Source organism: Bos javanicus, chromosome 19, assembly GCF_032452875.1.
Source record: "Bos javanicus breed banteng chromosome 19, ARS-OSU_banteng_1.0, whole genome shotgun sequence".
Taxonomy (NCBI): domain Eukaryota; kingdom Metazoa; phylum Chordata; class Mammalia; order Artiodactyla; family Bovidae; genus Bos; species Bos javanicus.
In genome coordinates this window covers 51,703,401-51,719,821 of record NC_083886.1, presented here as the reverse complement: position 1 = coordinate 51,719,821, position 16,421 = coordinate 51,703,401, and the positions used below count along the sequence as shown (strand labels likewise).

Here is a 16,421-nt window from a genome sequence, read left to right as displayed (position 1 = left end):
GGGGCAGAACCTTGCCAAAGGCCCAGAGGATCCTAGCAAAACTGTTGGCAGGTAGCAATAAAAGCATCAGTGTTGTCAACCTGCCTTTGTTCATCACCAGCACTCCCTGGGCGCCCACGTGTGCCAGGGCCAGTGCCAAGGGCAGAGAGTGAGATGAACGAGAGGCCCGTGGCCTGGAGACGACTCCAGGGAAGGACGAGCAGACCTGCGGCAGGACACACAGCACCTGTTGGGAGAGGGGTGCCGAACCTCAGGGGCCACAAGAGTAAAGGACTCAGGAGGTGAGAGAGGGTCAGGTGGCATATCTGGGAACAGGGTTCCAAGCAGAGGCATCAGCACACACATGGTCCCCAGGGCCAGAGAATGCCTGGGGTTTCTGAGGGCCTGAAAGAGGGCCAGTGTGGCTGAGGAGGAGCAAGGAGGGCCTGGGGGGAAGTGTCTCTAGGGCACTGCAAGGACTCAGAGCTAAACTTCCTTTAGAGAAATCCTTGAACGTACAGATAAGCAACAAGTCAAAAATTAAAATTAGTCAAAGACCCAGACACAGTATTTCTTTCTAAGTTTCCTGCCTTGGGTGTGAAGGGGCTGAATGACTTAATGTGAGCCCATCCCACCGTAATAGCAATATTAAAATGACCTTTAAATGACTTTCAAAGCATCAACACCTTTGGACTGTTTTAGGCAAAATGGAACCGATTTCCACGGCCCCCAAAGCATGGCGATCCCACGTGCCGTGCCCACTGTGTCTGAGGGGCCTGGCCCAGGGGGTGGAAGAAACCCAGCATTTCTGGCACGAACCTTTCTTTAACCTGGGAGATGCAAATGCAGTCAGTTCTAGACCTGCACTCTGGGTGCCAGCAAAGCTGTTCTGGGATCGTTACCCTCCTGTGAGGACAGTCGCCAGGCACCGTGCATTGATCCAACCTGAGATTCTTCATGGTGAGTGAGGACTCCCAGATATCTGGCCTTCTGCATGTATTTGGACTCCTATTTTTTTTTTTAGTATTTATTTTTTGGCCGTGTCGGGTCTCATGGGCTCTCTAGTTGTGGCATGTAGGCTTAGCTGCCCCACAGTGCTTTGGATCCTAATTCCCTCACCAGGGATCGAACCCGCGTCCCCTGCATTGCAAGGCAAATTGTTAACCACTCGACCATCAGGGAAGCCCTCGTTGGGCTTTTCCGCTTGTAAGACTCGCAGCGCTTCTTTCATATTTTTGTTTTCTTCACTTAAGGATATATTTCTCAGCTCATTCGATGATTCGCTACTAGGTTTAGTGTAGTCATCTTGAGGATTAGCAATGTGGACGTTTTGCAGAGCACGGAAGGCAGCACTCCTAGAAAAACCTTCTTTTTATCACATTATATGTACCTTTTAGGAACATATTCAATGAACCACCAACCAGCTCTATCTTTAAATGAACTTCTCTATGCTGAAAAGAAAAGGCCACAACGAGAAACAGGAAAAGGATGAAGTAAGAGGGCTCACCAGTAAAGGCAAACACGCAGTAGAAGTAGGACACCATCCACGCACACAAACAGGAGGTCAAAACCAGGAATCAGCAGAGGAGGAGAGGACGCACGCAGGACGTTCGAAATGCACTGGAAAGAAGAGATCAGCAACTGAAAACACTCATGCACGTATATGTAGACTGCTGTATCGAAATCTCATGGTCACCACAAACCGGAAGTCTATTATCATAGGTATACACACACAAAAGAGAAAGCAATTCAAGTGCATCACGGAAGTCATCAAATCATAAGGGAACAAAAGAGGAAAGGAAGAGAAAAAGACGTCCCAGCCCACCTCCAAAAAAACGACAAAGAATACACTCAGTGGGGTTGCACAGCTTTGCTTGTAAAGACATCTGGCATATATGGTTTGGGATGTGGTTTGGAAACAGGAAGGGACTGCACGTGGGGCAGGTGGCAGAGAGGGGAGCCCCAGGGCTCCGGAAGACCAGGGAGGTTGGACACAGATTCCACCAGCAGCCACCTGTCCGGCCTCCCATCCAGAGGGGCTGCTCTACCCTGTGGGGGTGGTGGAGGAGGCTTCATGCATCATCTCAGGCCACTGATTTCCTCATTTTGGTTCCTCAAGTGCTTCTCTGAAGGTCCCTCAAACTGGTTCTTATTCATGTTCTAAAGACAAGAGAGTGTCCATGATCAGCTGAGGACCCCAGACTGGGGCATCTCCCAGGTGACCGAAGCGTGGCACTCCTGCCCTGGGGAGGAGCCCAGGCCTGGGTGGGGTGGAGGAGGGGAGGGTCCTGTTAGGTCAAGTGCTATGGAACGTGAGATTTTTGCACTTTGGGCCCCAGAACCTGCTAAGGAGCCCTCCCTGGCATGTCCATCAGGAAGACGCCAGGAAGTGGCCAAGCTTCCTAGTCGTCAGCTTGCTCTTCCCCGCACGTCCCCTCTGCAGAGTCCAGTGTGCACGGTGCACTCAGCTCCCCACCCCAGGCTCAGAGCCTCTTACTTGGGGAAGTGGGGAGGGTGGGAGGGATGAGAGCCTCGCAAGACACATTTGCCTACAAGTCGTCCTGTGGGAACATCCCCCACCCACACAACTAGGTCTCCTGGAAGAAGCAGGAAGCCCCCATGCCATCCCCTAGGGGGTCCTAGGGGTGGTGTGGACTCCGTGGCCTGTCTGCGGTGGGGCATCTGCGTTCTGGGACTAGGACTGCATTTGCTGGCTGGGGTCCTCTGGGGCAGGGGTTCTGGCTCTCTGGGACCTCAAACGCTCCCCACTCTCTCACTAGTCTCGGTGGGTATGAGACCATGGGGCAGAGTGTGTATGCCAGGTCCGAGATGACCCTACCCCTCCCCAGCCCACAGACCAGGCTCAGCGGCCAATACCTTCTGGAGCTTGAAGTTCAGGGAGCCACACCTTCGGCACCATGCCAGTGTGCAGATCAGCAGGCTGAGGAGGACACCCAGGGCAAGGATGGGGAAGATTACCAGCATCTCGCTCAGTGTGCTCAGGATTAAGATCGGAATGGGGTATCTTCATCTGCCGACCTGCAAAAAATGGGAAGGGCCGGACCCTCCCTCCTTTGTTCACCTGTGCAGGAGCCCCCACCACCTTGGGGGCACCCTTGAGGGGGACATGGCCTGTGGTTGGGAAGCCCATGAGTGGGAGAATGGCAGGGGCATGGGTGCATGGGATGGGCAGGGCTCCAGGCACAGAGGGTGAGGGTGTCTGCGGAGGGAAGACCCGAGGGGGCTTTCTGGGGGCTCCCCTCCTGTAGCCCAGGATGAAGATAGGAACACCTACCTACAGAAGGTGTGAGGTGCAGGTAATGCGGCCCTGCCAAAGAGAAACAGGGCATGTTGGCAGGGGCCTGCCCAGGGCTTACCCTGACACAGCCCGTCTGCCCCAGGTATCAGATGAGCCCTGGATACAGGAGATCATGAAGACCTCACTGGGTTCCCCGCCCAGGGCCCACTAGGCTGAGGGGTGCCTTCTCAGCCCCTCCCACTCTTCCTGGTCCGGGGCAAAGCTGGAGCCCTGCTTCCTGTCCCCAGCACTCAGGGTGACTCTGACTGCGTATGAACAGGCGAAGGGTTGTGGGGAGGGAGCAAAGGTGACTTGGGGAGTTTGCAGCAAAGCAAGGGGTGGGGGTGGGGGGATAGGGGATAGGGAGGGAGGCGCCAGCTCCCTGAGCACAGGGGGACAGTGAGCAGGCACACGTGCCGGGGCTACCCTGAGAAGTTCAGAGAGGGCACAGCCGCGGTGTGAGTGGGGCAGGGTGGAAGTCTTCAGGCCTCATCTCCGTGGCTCTGGGGACCTCAGGTGGGCAGGAGTCACTCCTCCCTAGTTGCTCCGCACTCCTGCCCCTCAAAAAGAGAAGCTCTTGGGGGTCAATACCCCCCACCCCGCCCTGCTCACCTAAGACGGTCAGTTTGGTGATTTCAGTATATAACTGGCGCCCCATCAGACTCCACTTGTACTGCCCTGCTTGGGTGTCCTGGGCTTCTTCAGTTACTAGGTACGCCTCGCCATCCCAAATCCAGAGCTCCCATCCATCCTGGCAGAAGTTTCCTGGGGGCTTTACACTGCAGATGAGCTTCCAGGGTGCCGTGGGGTCTGCTCTCTGGGAGATGTTGATGTGGGAGAAGGCATTGGAGATGCTGCAGCTCATCGTGGCTGGCTTGCCCCTGAGCACAACAACTGCACCCTTGGTGCATTTGGGGTTGTCCGAGACTGTGTGGGGGAAAAGTCACATGAATCAGTCATGACTGGACCTCAGGACATCCAGTGACTGCCCTTCCTGGGGTCACTGGCACTACCTGGAGCCTGGGCCCCTCCTGGCCTGATCTAGGTCTCTCCTCTCACACCCATCTTGCCCCTGCTGCATTCCCCACCCCCTCCCCACCTCCTTCCCCCGCAGGCAGAGTTGGGACCATGCAACTTACTTCCACTCTGAGCACTCCTCAAGGCCGCCAACAACAAGAGGACCCAGAACATCCTGGGAGCGAGGAGAGTGGATGCTGAGGTCAGCATGGCCAGCAGGACGTGGATGAGTTTTAAGGGGTCCCTTGTCCTCCTTACTGGTTTTGGGGACACTCCCTGAAGGAAGGAAAGCTGATGAGTCAGAGTTCCCTTAGGCTCCTTGGGAAGCCAGTGAGAGGGGCTGCAGCCTGTCCAGGGTGGGCGAGGGTCCCCAAGCTCCTCCCTGACCCAACTGTGTCATGACCCTTCTCGACACCTTTATAATGTCTGCAGTGGGACCACTGTCAGACGGATGAGAAACACAGATGAGACAGGAAACAAGTCCCTGGGACACAAGTCCATTTATATTGCTGGGTTTATCTTGAATTTTATATAAAACATGCAAAACTCCCTGAGAATGTGTCCTGTAGAGACGGGTCATGACACACAGAATCTCGTGTGGCCACTTGAACCTGACACCAGCCTAGGACCACCTTGGATGCTCCCAGCCCCTCTTCCACTCTTGCATTCTGAGGATTGGCATTTGGGGACATTTGGTCCACTCTCCAGATTTGCTTTTATCAACAACAAGAGTCTTCCTGTGGAACTCGTGAGTTACAGTCTGGAAAGCTGAACTTTCACTTCCTCTGAAACAAATGCTCATCTCGGGCTTTGGTATCCAGTAAAACTGACATTTGGGCTTCGCAGGTGGCACAGTGGTAAAGAATCTGCCTGCCGATGCAGGAGACACAAGAGATGAGGGTTCAATCCTGGGTCAGGGAGATCCTCTGGAGTAGGAAATGACACCAACTCCAGTAGCCTTTCCTGGCAAATTCCATGGACAGACTCAGACATGACTGAGTGACTAACACTTTCACTTTTCATAATGACATGTAGCTACCATTAGGTACTATACAGAGGATGAGATGGTTAGATAGTATCACCAACTCAATGGACATGAATTTGAGCAAACGCAGGAGATAGTGGAGGACAGAGGAGCCTGGCGGGTTACAGTCCATGGAATTACAAAGAATGGGATGTGACTTAGTGACTGAACAACAAAAAGTAGCTTCACTGCCTGAAAATCCTCTGTGTTCCATCCATTCATCCATCCTTCCCCCCAGCTCCTGACAACAATTGATCTTTTTACTGTGTCCAGAGTTTTGCCTTTTCCAGAATGTCATGGACTTGGTACCCTTTGGTTTTGAATTCAGTGTCTGATTTTTCTTTTCCACTTTGCTGGGTACTGGGCAGAAGGGCCAGGAGCAAAGGAAAGTGTGGATGTAATTGCTTCCAGGAGCGGAGGGCCATTGGTGACCAGCCCCAGTCCTGACTCCAGGAGACTCTGGGTCAAACAAGGAGAATGACATGGCGAGGGACAGTCTCAGCCCCCAGACCCCTGTGACGGTGCTGCTGTCTCTGGCTTCCCTTGATTTTCTAAACTTGCTTCTATTCCTAATTTACCGTCAGAAGGACAGTCTTCTTTTGTCACATAAGTACAACATTTGTAGTTGAGGAAGAAAGATGTTACCTGAGAGACACGAGTTCTGTGCACACACGTGTATGTGATTTTACATACGTGGAATCAGGTTAGACAGCCCACTACTGTCTCTCTCTTCTCGCCCTCTGTACTGTATGTACAAGGGTGAATGTTGTTGCTCTTTAGTCACTGAGCCATTTCTGACTCTTTGCAACCCCATGTACTGGAGCCCACCAGGCTCTGCTGTCCATGGGAATTCCCTTGCAAGAATATTGGAGTGGGTTGCCATTTCCTTCTCAGGGATCTTCCTGACTCAGGGATCAAACTCACCTCTCCTGCATTGGCAGGCACTTTCTTTACCACTGATCCATCAGGGAAGGGTGAAAGGTGGCCCCAAAACACATGTCCACCCACGATCTGTGAAGGTGACCTTACTTGAAAATACAGCCTTTGCAGCCATAAATAAAGAGAAGGTCGTATTAGGGCAGCGTGGGCCCCAATGTAATGTGTCTGGCTTTCTTGTAAGAAGAGAGAAATCTGTCAGAAACAGACAAGGGAGAGGCCTGGAGCTGATAGAGGCACAGACTGGAGGGATGTGGCCACAAGCCAAGGGATGTCAGAGCTGCCAGAAGGTGGAAGAGACAAGGAAGGATATATCCCTGCAGCCGTGCTGACACCTTGATTTTGGACTTGCAGCTCCAAACTGGAGGAGGGCAAACTTTGCTTCTTTTGATCCCTTGTTTGTGGTCCTTGGTCACGGCTGCCCCAGGACACTCACACTGGCCCCTCTCTCTTTCCCCAGACCCCAGCTTTCCCCTCACTAGAATAATCAGACACAAACCCCAACACTGGAGGGAGTGTTCTGGGGTCACGTTCTGTCCATTTCTCTGTGTCTGGTTCTCACTTTGTAGTGTGCTGCTGGTGAGGTCTGCCTCCCCCGATCCTGAAAGCTTGACTTCAGTGGCTGCAAGGATTCCCTTTGTCTTAGCTTGTGAGCTCCCTGTCCCCTGGGCTTCTAGCTCCGCCTCTTCCTGGTGACACCTGGTGCTGTGGAGGGCTGACCAGCTCATCCTGTTTCTGGCCCTTCGGATTTCCGCATTGTCACTGCCTTTGCAAACCCTTTGCTCCTCTTCCTGGGAGTGTCTGTCTTCTCCTTACAGCTTTATAAGACTTTAACCCCTTAAAGAAACAAACTGCCTTCCAGGGTAAGTACGTTTCCATCGTCATTTCTCCCCAGATTGTCTTTGGAATAAGGACTCCACGTGTTTATGTCGTCCTGTCTGTCTTTTCCTTCAAAGCTTCAGGGTTTTGTTTTAAAGTAGTTTTTGTTTGTTTGTGTAGAGTATCCTTTTTAAAAGGCTTCCCAATTGGTGGAATATCCATCACGGTCAAATTTTGTCTATTTTTATGCTCAAATCTTGAATATTCCTCAAGGTGTGTTTGCAAGTGGCATGTCACAGGTCTAATGTTGCTCCTTTCAGGAGGACAAGTGGTGCCTGAGGCACTGAAGAGTGAAGCACCCTGTCGCCCTGGCCAAGGCACCCCCGCCACGTGGGGCCATTCAGGCCCTGCCAGCTGCAGGGTACAGGCCACTATGCTGTCCATCATGCGTTTTCACCCCAAGAAGGCAGGTTCTCTCTATGGCTATTTATCTTTCCTTGGACATTCGTTTTTTGCAAGAACGTTAACATGGTTTTAATCAATTTTTTTTTAACAGAGACTTGGTGATTAAGTGAAGAGAGGCAGCTTGCCCTGATCCTGCCCTAACCTGCTCAGCATAATGCAAGAGAGGCTGAGATTTCACAGGTGGACACAACCCAGTATACTGCTGCCTTTCAGCAATTGCCAGGATGGGGCACAGAGAGCTCATCACTATTACTTGCTGCTGAGAACCTCATGTGATGGAATGTTCTAGAAAGATTTATTGCAACTTCCTGTGCTGGGGCTTTTCCTGGCACCTTAGATAAAATCTGCTCAATTCTTTTCCTGAGTATTTTTTACAAAATAACTTCTCTTAAATTGGAAGTTTCTCATACACAGAATGGTGCCCAGCGACCCATAAGGCCCAAAGGCACCCTTGCTGGTGGTTGACAGTGACTCCTGGCCTCCTAGCCAGAGCCTTCGGGGCTGCCTGAAGGGAGACCCTTGCCCAAGGATGTCCTCCCCTGAGGCTGCCTGAGCAGGCAGGAGATTGATCTTGTGTGCTCATCTCTGGCCACTGACCCATCCTGGAGGAAGTCTTGGGCAGGACCCCAGCGTTTCCAGTCTCCTCAAGGTCTCCGATCGAACCCCAGCCACTCTGCTGCTTCCACTGACCTTGGAACAGCCTTTGCCCCCCTGCTCCCCATCAAACATGGGCCTGGGTGTCCTATCGATGGGGAGGCAAGCCAAGTCTCCCCAGGGTGAAGAATACATTCCCAGGGAGGCCTGCCCACTGGCCCCAAGGCTGGAGCAGACAGGTGTCCTCAGGGTCACATGGAGGGCTAACCCCCCAGGGACCCAAAGGAAGAATGCCACCTAAGCCTGTGCTCTGAGAGCAGTGATCCCTCACGTGTGACAGGGGGAGCCTCCTGCTGGTGACCTGGCATCATCACCGAATGCCCAGTGCGACCAGGAGACTTAGTGGGAAGGGCAGCTGTGGTCTCTCTGGGAGGGAGACAGCCAGGGGTCTATAGTATCCAGAAGGAATCTCACCCCCTCAAAACCTTTCCTCATCACGTTTTCCTGACCATTGTCCAGCTTTCATCCTTCCCATAAATTTAGGAGTCGTGTTTCAAGTTCCTAGTACACTTTCTGGGATGCTGAGTGAAAAGTGAAAGTGAAAATCACTCAGTCCTGTTTGACTGTTTGTGACCCCATGGACTGTAGTCTGCCAAGGTCCTATGTCCATGGGATTTTCCAGGCAAGAATACTGGAGTAGGTTGCCCTTCCCTTCTCCAGGGGATTTTCCCGACCCAGAGATCGAACCTGAGTCTCCCACCTTGGAGGCAGATTCTCTGAGCCACCAGGACGTTGATTGAAAGTAAATGAATGAGTGGGTTCATTCACAATCCTGAACCACGCAGGGTCTCACTCCATGTGGAGCCAGGAGAAGCTAGCCTGGCAAAGCCACCCCCTCTTCAGAAGCTTCCAGGATCCTACTCCCACTCCCTGGGAGAACACCCTGTCCCTGCACACAGCACACACAGACACACACACACACAGACACACACACAGAGACACACACACACACAGACACACACAGATACACACACACACACACAGACACACACACACACAGATACACACACACACACAGACACACACAGAGAGACACACACACACAGATACACACACACAGACACACACAGACATACACACAGACACACATACATACACAGACACACACACACACAGATACACACACACAGAAACACACATACACACAGACACACACACACACAGACACACACACAGACACATATACACACAGACACACACATACTCAGAAACACACAGACACACACACATACAGACACACACACAGACGCACACATACTCAGAAACACACAGACACAGACACACACACACACACACACAGTGCTGGGGGGAGGGCCCCTAGGGCCCCCACATGCTCTGCCTACAATAGGTGCTCAGTCCCTGCAGACCTGCTCAGAATTCCCTGCAGGGCCGATGCCACACGAAGGGTGCGGTCAGTCCCCTCCAGTGAGCTCTGGGCAGGGGCCCGGCGGAGCTGAATGAGTCGAAGGTCAACCTTGGTCTGCACCTGGACCAGGTGACATGGAGAGGGGTGACCTCAGCAAAACGGTGTTTTTGTAACACACGCTGACCTGTCCGACTGGACTCTGGGAGGGAGCGTGTGTTGACAAGTAAAAGGAAAGCAAAAGGGATGAAGCAGGCTGAAGTCCAGAGGTCGGGTGGGAGGGCGGATGGTGTCTTCCAGCGGCGAGGGTGTGGCCCCCTGGGAAAGGTTTGTGGGGTCCTTTGAGCCTACATCAGGCTCACCAAACCACCCTCTGCTCTCAGTATCTCATATTTTGTCTACCTGCCAGGAAAACACCCCAGAGAGCCTGTCTCACCAGCCTCCCCACCCTAACCTCTGTACTTTTCACAACACTACATATCCCTATGTCCTAAAAATTAGTTCTTCCCTGGTAGCTCAGCTGGTAAAGAATTCAACTGCAATGCAGGAGACCCTGGTTCGATTCCTGGGTTGGAAAGATCCCCTGGAGAAGGGATAGGCTACCCACTCCAGTATTCGTGGGCTCCTCTGGTGGCTTAGATGGTAAAGAATCTGCCTGCAATGCGGGAGACGTGGGTTTGACCCCTGGGTCGGGTTGATCCCTTGGAGGAGGGCATGGCAACTCACTTCAGCATTCTTGCCTAGAGAATCCCATGGATGCAAGAGCCTGGTGGTCTACAGTCCATGGGGTCACAAAGAGTCAGACACAACTGAGCGACTAACACTTTCACTTTTCACATACCCTTATGTCCTAAAAATTATTTTACACTGACTCATTTTTTAAACATTAGTATCTGTTTTAGCTTCACCTTAAATACCCATTTGTAGTCACTAGATGTGCTATTTATAGGTATGTTCTCACAGATAATGAAATGACCAGAAGAGTATAAAAGCAGGAAGTGTCACAGACTTTCTACCACCACTTGGAGTCCTCCTGGGGGAGTATGGCCTGTGCACAGGTGAGCCCTGGCCATCTTCTGTCATGTTGTCCAAGGTTGCTGAAGGTGTGGGCTCCCAGACGGGCACTGGCTGGGACTCCCTGCCGCTCTTCCCGCTGCCCCCAAACCTCCAGTCTTCCCTGAGCCTTCCCCAGGCCATGGCGGGGGTCTGCCCTCACACACACGAGCCTCTTAGTCCAACATCATGAGCTCCCTGAGGTTGTCCTCACCAGGAAAGGCTTTGGAGGGTTCCAGAATCTGGACAAGGATGCCAGGGTCCCTTCCCACCAGGCTCTGCCCCCAAATTCCAACCACCGTGGGCCTGGCTCTTCATCATCAGATGATAAAGCCTAGGCGCTGGGAAGAACTCCAGGTTGGGGCAGATTCTCGAAACCATAGACCAGTCTCAACTAAACCAAATCTGTACAATGGAGACACAGACTTTTCCACCTTATAGAATACGGAAGGGGTGTCTGCAAAGAGCTGGACTGGGGATGGAGGAGCTGGACTGGGATGGAGGGGCTGGATTGGGATGGAGAAGCTAGACTGAGGGTGGAGGAGCTGGTCTGGGATGGAGGAGCTGGACTGAGGGTGGAAGAGCTGGTCTGGGATGGAGGAGCTGGACTGGGAAGGAGGAGCTGGACTGAGGGTAGAGCAGCTGGTCTGGGATGGAGGAGCTGGACTGAGGGTGGAAGAGCTGGTCTGGGATGGAGAAGTTGGACTGAGGATGGAGGAGCTGGACTGGGGGTGGAGGAGCTCCCCGTGTCCTCAGGCACCTTTGCCGCCCTTATCAGTCTGGGGTTCCAGTGCTGTCTTATTTTTAAATATAGGTATATTTTATGCAATATTTGCCACATATTTACATTTCAAAGTGATTCGTTATCTGAAATTCAGATGGGTTTTTAAATTTGGCATTTCCACTCCTCTGCCTGAGTCCCTCCTCTTGCCTCTGATGCTGCAAAGGACAGGAAAATGGGAGAGAGAGAGGCCAGGGCACAACAGGGGAAGAGCGGGGTGAGAAGGCAGAGGGTGGGGGGTGCTACAGGAAGACTGCATGGTGGGGCAAGAGCTGGAGGGGCCTGAGGTTTCTGGAGTTGGGAAAAGTGAGGCAACAATTCACCATTCTCTCAGATCACTGTCACAGCTGCTGGTATCTCCATGTGTTAAGCTGGGGCACACAGCTGGGATTTGTGCTGTCACTGGGGACCTGATCACATTTGGGAGTCAGTGGAACACCTTGGAAAGTGCATGCCGTTGCCAGCACTTTGTCCTGCCACAGGACCTTGGGGAAACTGAGGCAGCAGGTATGTGGCTCGAGGCTTATCAGCTGACCAGGGGCCAGGGGTTCTAGGTCAGCAGGGATCTCCATTCCTGCAGCACCTAGGAGAAGCTGGACCAGGTTTCCCACGCAAAGGCTCAGTGGTAACGTGTATGTACCTGGATATTTACATGGGAGGGTAAGCACCATGCTCTCCAGGTAGGCCTTTCACCAACAGTGTGGAGGGAGGCAACCAACCACCTTCAGGAGACACTGAAATGGAGCCCCAACCCTGGCTCAGAGGGAAGGGATGCCCCAGTCCAGGGAGCTTTTGCTGTGTCCTGTCCCTGCTGCTATGGCCAGAAGGAAGGGTTCCTGGTGCTGCTGCTGCTAAGTCGCTTCAGTCGTGTCTGACTCTGTGCGATCCCATAGATGGCAGCCCACCAGGCTCCCCCATCACTGGGATTCTTCAGGCAAGAACACTGGAGTGGGTTGCCATTTCCTTCTCCAATGCATGAAAGTGAAAAGTGAAAGTGAAGTCGCTCAGTCATCTCCGACTCTGTGCGGCCCCATGAACTGCAGCCCACCAGCCTCCTCCATCCCTGGGATTTTCCAGGCAAGATTACTGGACTGGGTTGCCATTGCCTTCTCTGGAGGGATCCCTACTGGGCAGTAATAAGTTCCTGCAAGCCTGGCGGCTGAGTCTGTAAATCATTGCGGCTCTCTCGGGCCATCAATACCTGCCAGCCCATCAGCTGGGCCACTTCTCACTCTCTTTCACAAGGCACTTCCTCTGAGAATCCTCCCCTCCTTGCACCTGCTGGTTGTACCCTCCAGGGGCGGGTGGGGTCCTGTACCTCCCCACCACCTTCACTATTTAGTCCCAGGGGATGAGGGCCTCCCAGGGGCTCTGGCTCCCCAGGCACTGGGAGTGGAAATTGGCTTTCAAATTGCAGATCATTCACCAGTAGTGGGAGGTGAATTGAATTTAGAGATTGCTGCTGCAGCTTAACCAAAAATGAATGGAGAGCATAGAAAGAGGCCGTGGAGTGCCCCTCTCCAGGTTTTGCTGTGTTTTAATGACTGTTTGTGAGAGAATGGGCTGAGTGTGCATGTGTGCCCCTTGTGAGTGCACACAAGTGCATACGTGCATGAAAGTGAGTGTGTGTGCACAAGTATGAGAGCCGCAGTGTTGGCCTGGACGTGAGTGTTTAACCCCAGATGTGGTCCGGGACAGCAGGGGTTTTTTGCGTATGGGTGGACATCCGGGAGCTCGAGATGCCAACTCTCTGCCCCTCCAGATAAGGGCAGAGTCAAGCCTGGAGCTGCCCCCGCAGAAACGCAGTTCCCCACTAGGTCGAGAAGCCTTTGTCTTTTTCCCTCCTTCAGCGGAGAGGCAGAGCGCAGAGCCTGGGAGCTCAGCGCTCCATCTCCATCAACCCAGCCCCTATTTGAGTGCGATCCTACACCAGGAGCCCCGGCCACCACCCCTCCATCTCTCACCTGCGACCTGGTAACCGGCTCCTCCACGCCTGCAGCTGCAGCCTGTCTGTGCACAGGTCGGAGCTCCTGTATTAAACCCGAATGATGATTCCAGGGCGGAGCCAGGAAAGGAGGAGGTGGGAAGGATTCAGAATCCATGCACCTCAGGTCTGACACCCAGGTCCTGTATTCAGGAAGGAAACCTCAAGTTATGGGAAGTCACTCGAGCTTCCCATAAAAGCAGAGACATTACTTTGCCAAGAAAGGTCCGACTAGTCAACACTATGGTTTTTCCAGTGGTCATGTATGGATGTGAGAGTTGGACTATAAAGAAAGCTGAGCGCAGAAGAATTGATGCTTTTGAACTGTAGCGTTGGAGAAGACTCTTGAGAGTCCCTTGGACTGCAAGGAGATCCAACCAGTCCATCCTAAAGGAGATCAGTCCTGGGTGTTCATTGGAGGAACTGATGTTGAAGCTGAAACTCCAATACTTTGGCCATCTGATGTGGAGAGCTGACTCATTTGGAAAGATCCTGATGCTGGGAAAGATTGAGGGCAGGAGAAGAAGGGGATGAAAGAGGATGAGATGCTTGGATGGCATCACCGACACAGTGGACATGGGTTTGGGTGGACTCCAGGACTTGGTGATGGACAGGGAGGCCTGGCATACTGCAGTTCATGGGATCACAAAGAGTCGGACACGACTGAGCAACTGAACTGAACTGAACTGAACTCGAGTTTCAGGAACTGCCCTGAATTCAGGGCAAAAGATGATTTTCTTGAAAGTGAATCCCTTATTATATTTTTATTAGACACAGGGCATTAGATGATCATTGTAAAGAAAACAGTAGGTGGCAGTTTTTCAGGAGAGCCAGTTCCTGGAGTTCTCCACTTTCAAGCTCCATGTGAACAGATCGCATTGCTCAGGATTGGACAATCGGATTGAATTGTGGGATCTCAATTCTTCAACTAACGATTGGACCCAGACCACGGCAGTGAAAGTGCAAAATCCAAACCATTAGAAACCAGGGAATGTCCATGTTTAGAAATTTTAAGTTTTAAAATGTAAGACTAAAATTCTTGACCCATTAATATTTCTCTTTCTGATGGAGTCACCCGGAAGCATGATGTTTGCTTTCTGAAATGGCTGCATTCCTCCAACATCTGGTTATTTTGTCCCCAGCTGCCCCAGCCCTCAGTGCTCTTGGGAATTATTTGTCTTTACACTTCATTTTTTGAAAGAATTACATTTTCAGTATTCATCCTTCCTCAACCAACACCCAGATATGCCTTTCCATTTAACAGAACGTTCTTTTATTTTCTTCGAAATAGTATAACATTTTACTTATGGAAGTGCTTATAACTGGGGTGCTTGTTGCTGCTTCAGGGATCATGAGGTAGGTCTGGCTCTGGCCCCGCCCCCGCCGTGCATTGAGTAACTCGGTCTTGAGGGCCTAACTCCTGCAGTGGCCCCTCAGAGTCAGGGAGGAGGTGGGCTCCGCCAGTCTGGCTGAGCCACGTGGTCCCCACAGCTCCCTCCAGGGTCCCTGATGCCTCCAAGCTGCCCAGACCCTGGTGCGCAGGCCACCGCCGACTGGACGCTCTCCTCTCCCCTCTGGGGACGAGCACTGTCAGTGTAACTTAGGTCACCTTGCTGATGGGGCAACAGGAACGGAGATTCAGTGGCCACAGTAGCCAGGCGGAGGCAGCTCTGCCTGGAAGGGGAAGGGCTCACTAGGTGATTTAAACATTAGAGCACTGCTTCCCCCTCATCCTGACAACCTGTTCATTGCCCAGCATTTACAAAAGCTGTTGTTGGGTTGCTAAGTTGTGTCTGACTCTGTGACCCCCATCGGCAGCAGCATGCCAGGCTCCCCGTCCTTCACTGTCTCCCAGAGTTTGCTCAGATTTGTGTCCATCAACAAACATTTGTGGAGGGCTGAGTGGGAACCAGTGCCAGGAAGTGTGAGGCTTATGCCCCAATCCCGGGAAGTCCCTGGACCAGCAGGCCCGGGAGGGACATGCAGTTACAAAAACATACATAAAAGTTAGAGCCCTTCAAAGAGGCTTCCCTTCATCCCACTGAGCCTGAGAGTGGCCCAAACGTCCTGGCTTCCAGCTCTCTCTTGCCCCAGTCACCCCACGTGACCTCCAGAGAAGATGCTGGAGTAACTCACACACAGAATCTGCTCTCTCCTTTCGCCCCAATCCTGGGAAATCCCTGGACCAGGAGGCCCGAGAGGGACATGTAGTTACAAAAACATACATAAAAGTTAGAGCCCTTCAAAGAGGTGTCCCTTCATCCCACTGAGCATGAGACTGGCCCACACGTCCCGGCCTATGACTCTCTCTTGCCCCAGTCACCCCATGTGACCCCCAGAGAAGTGGTGGAGGAACCTTCACACACAGAGTCTGCTCTCTCCTTTCAACTTTCTGCCTCCATTCCCAGAATTACCCGAGAATCAGGATGCTTCTCTGAGAAGACTCTAAATCCAGACCAAAGAGAGGGCAGGCCAGGGCCCAGGATGCGGCTCCTTCTGATCCCGGGAGATGCCCTCCCTGCGCGGAAGTTTCCAAGAGGCATCTCAGAAAGAACACTGCGGACAGAGGGAGACTCCTCAGCTGTTCCTGGGGAGGCAGGAGCTGGGAAAGACCTTCTTCAGGGGCTGCTTGAAATGGTCGTCGAGGGGGAGGGTCCCTGGGGTCTGTCGTGTGGCAGAGAGGGGCCCTGGTCCTGGAAGTGCCGCTGAGCCTGGAGGAGCCAGTGCTCCTGGGACCACCTGAGGGTCTGCGGGGAAGCAAAGGATCTGGTTGGGGTGCTCCTGTGACCGCAGCTGCATCAGTTACACGTTCCATAACTGCTCCTATGTGTGGACGTGTCTGGTGTGGACTGAGGGGCTGTGGTGAAGCCTGAGCACGTCTGACAGTACTGTCAGGGCATCAGCAGAACCAGGCAGCCTAAAACCCCCAACTGTGCAGACAGCATCGTCCCAATTTCCCTTTGAATGCGTACCTGCGCACATGCTAACTCGTTTCAATGGCGTCTGACTCTTTGGGACCCAATGGCGTGCAGCCTACATGGCTCCTCT

The 16,421-nt window shown here is 52.7% G+C and overlaps 1 pseudogene; it reads right to left on the bottom strand.

Moving 5' to 3' along the window:
* Window positions 1-1,204: 1,204 nt before the first annotated feature.
* On the bottom strand, window positions 1,205-13,876 carry LOC133232699 (secreted and transmembrane protein 1A-like; annotated as a pseudogene).
* Window positions 13,877-16,421: the final 2,545 nt, after the last annotated feature.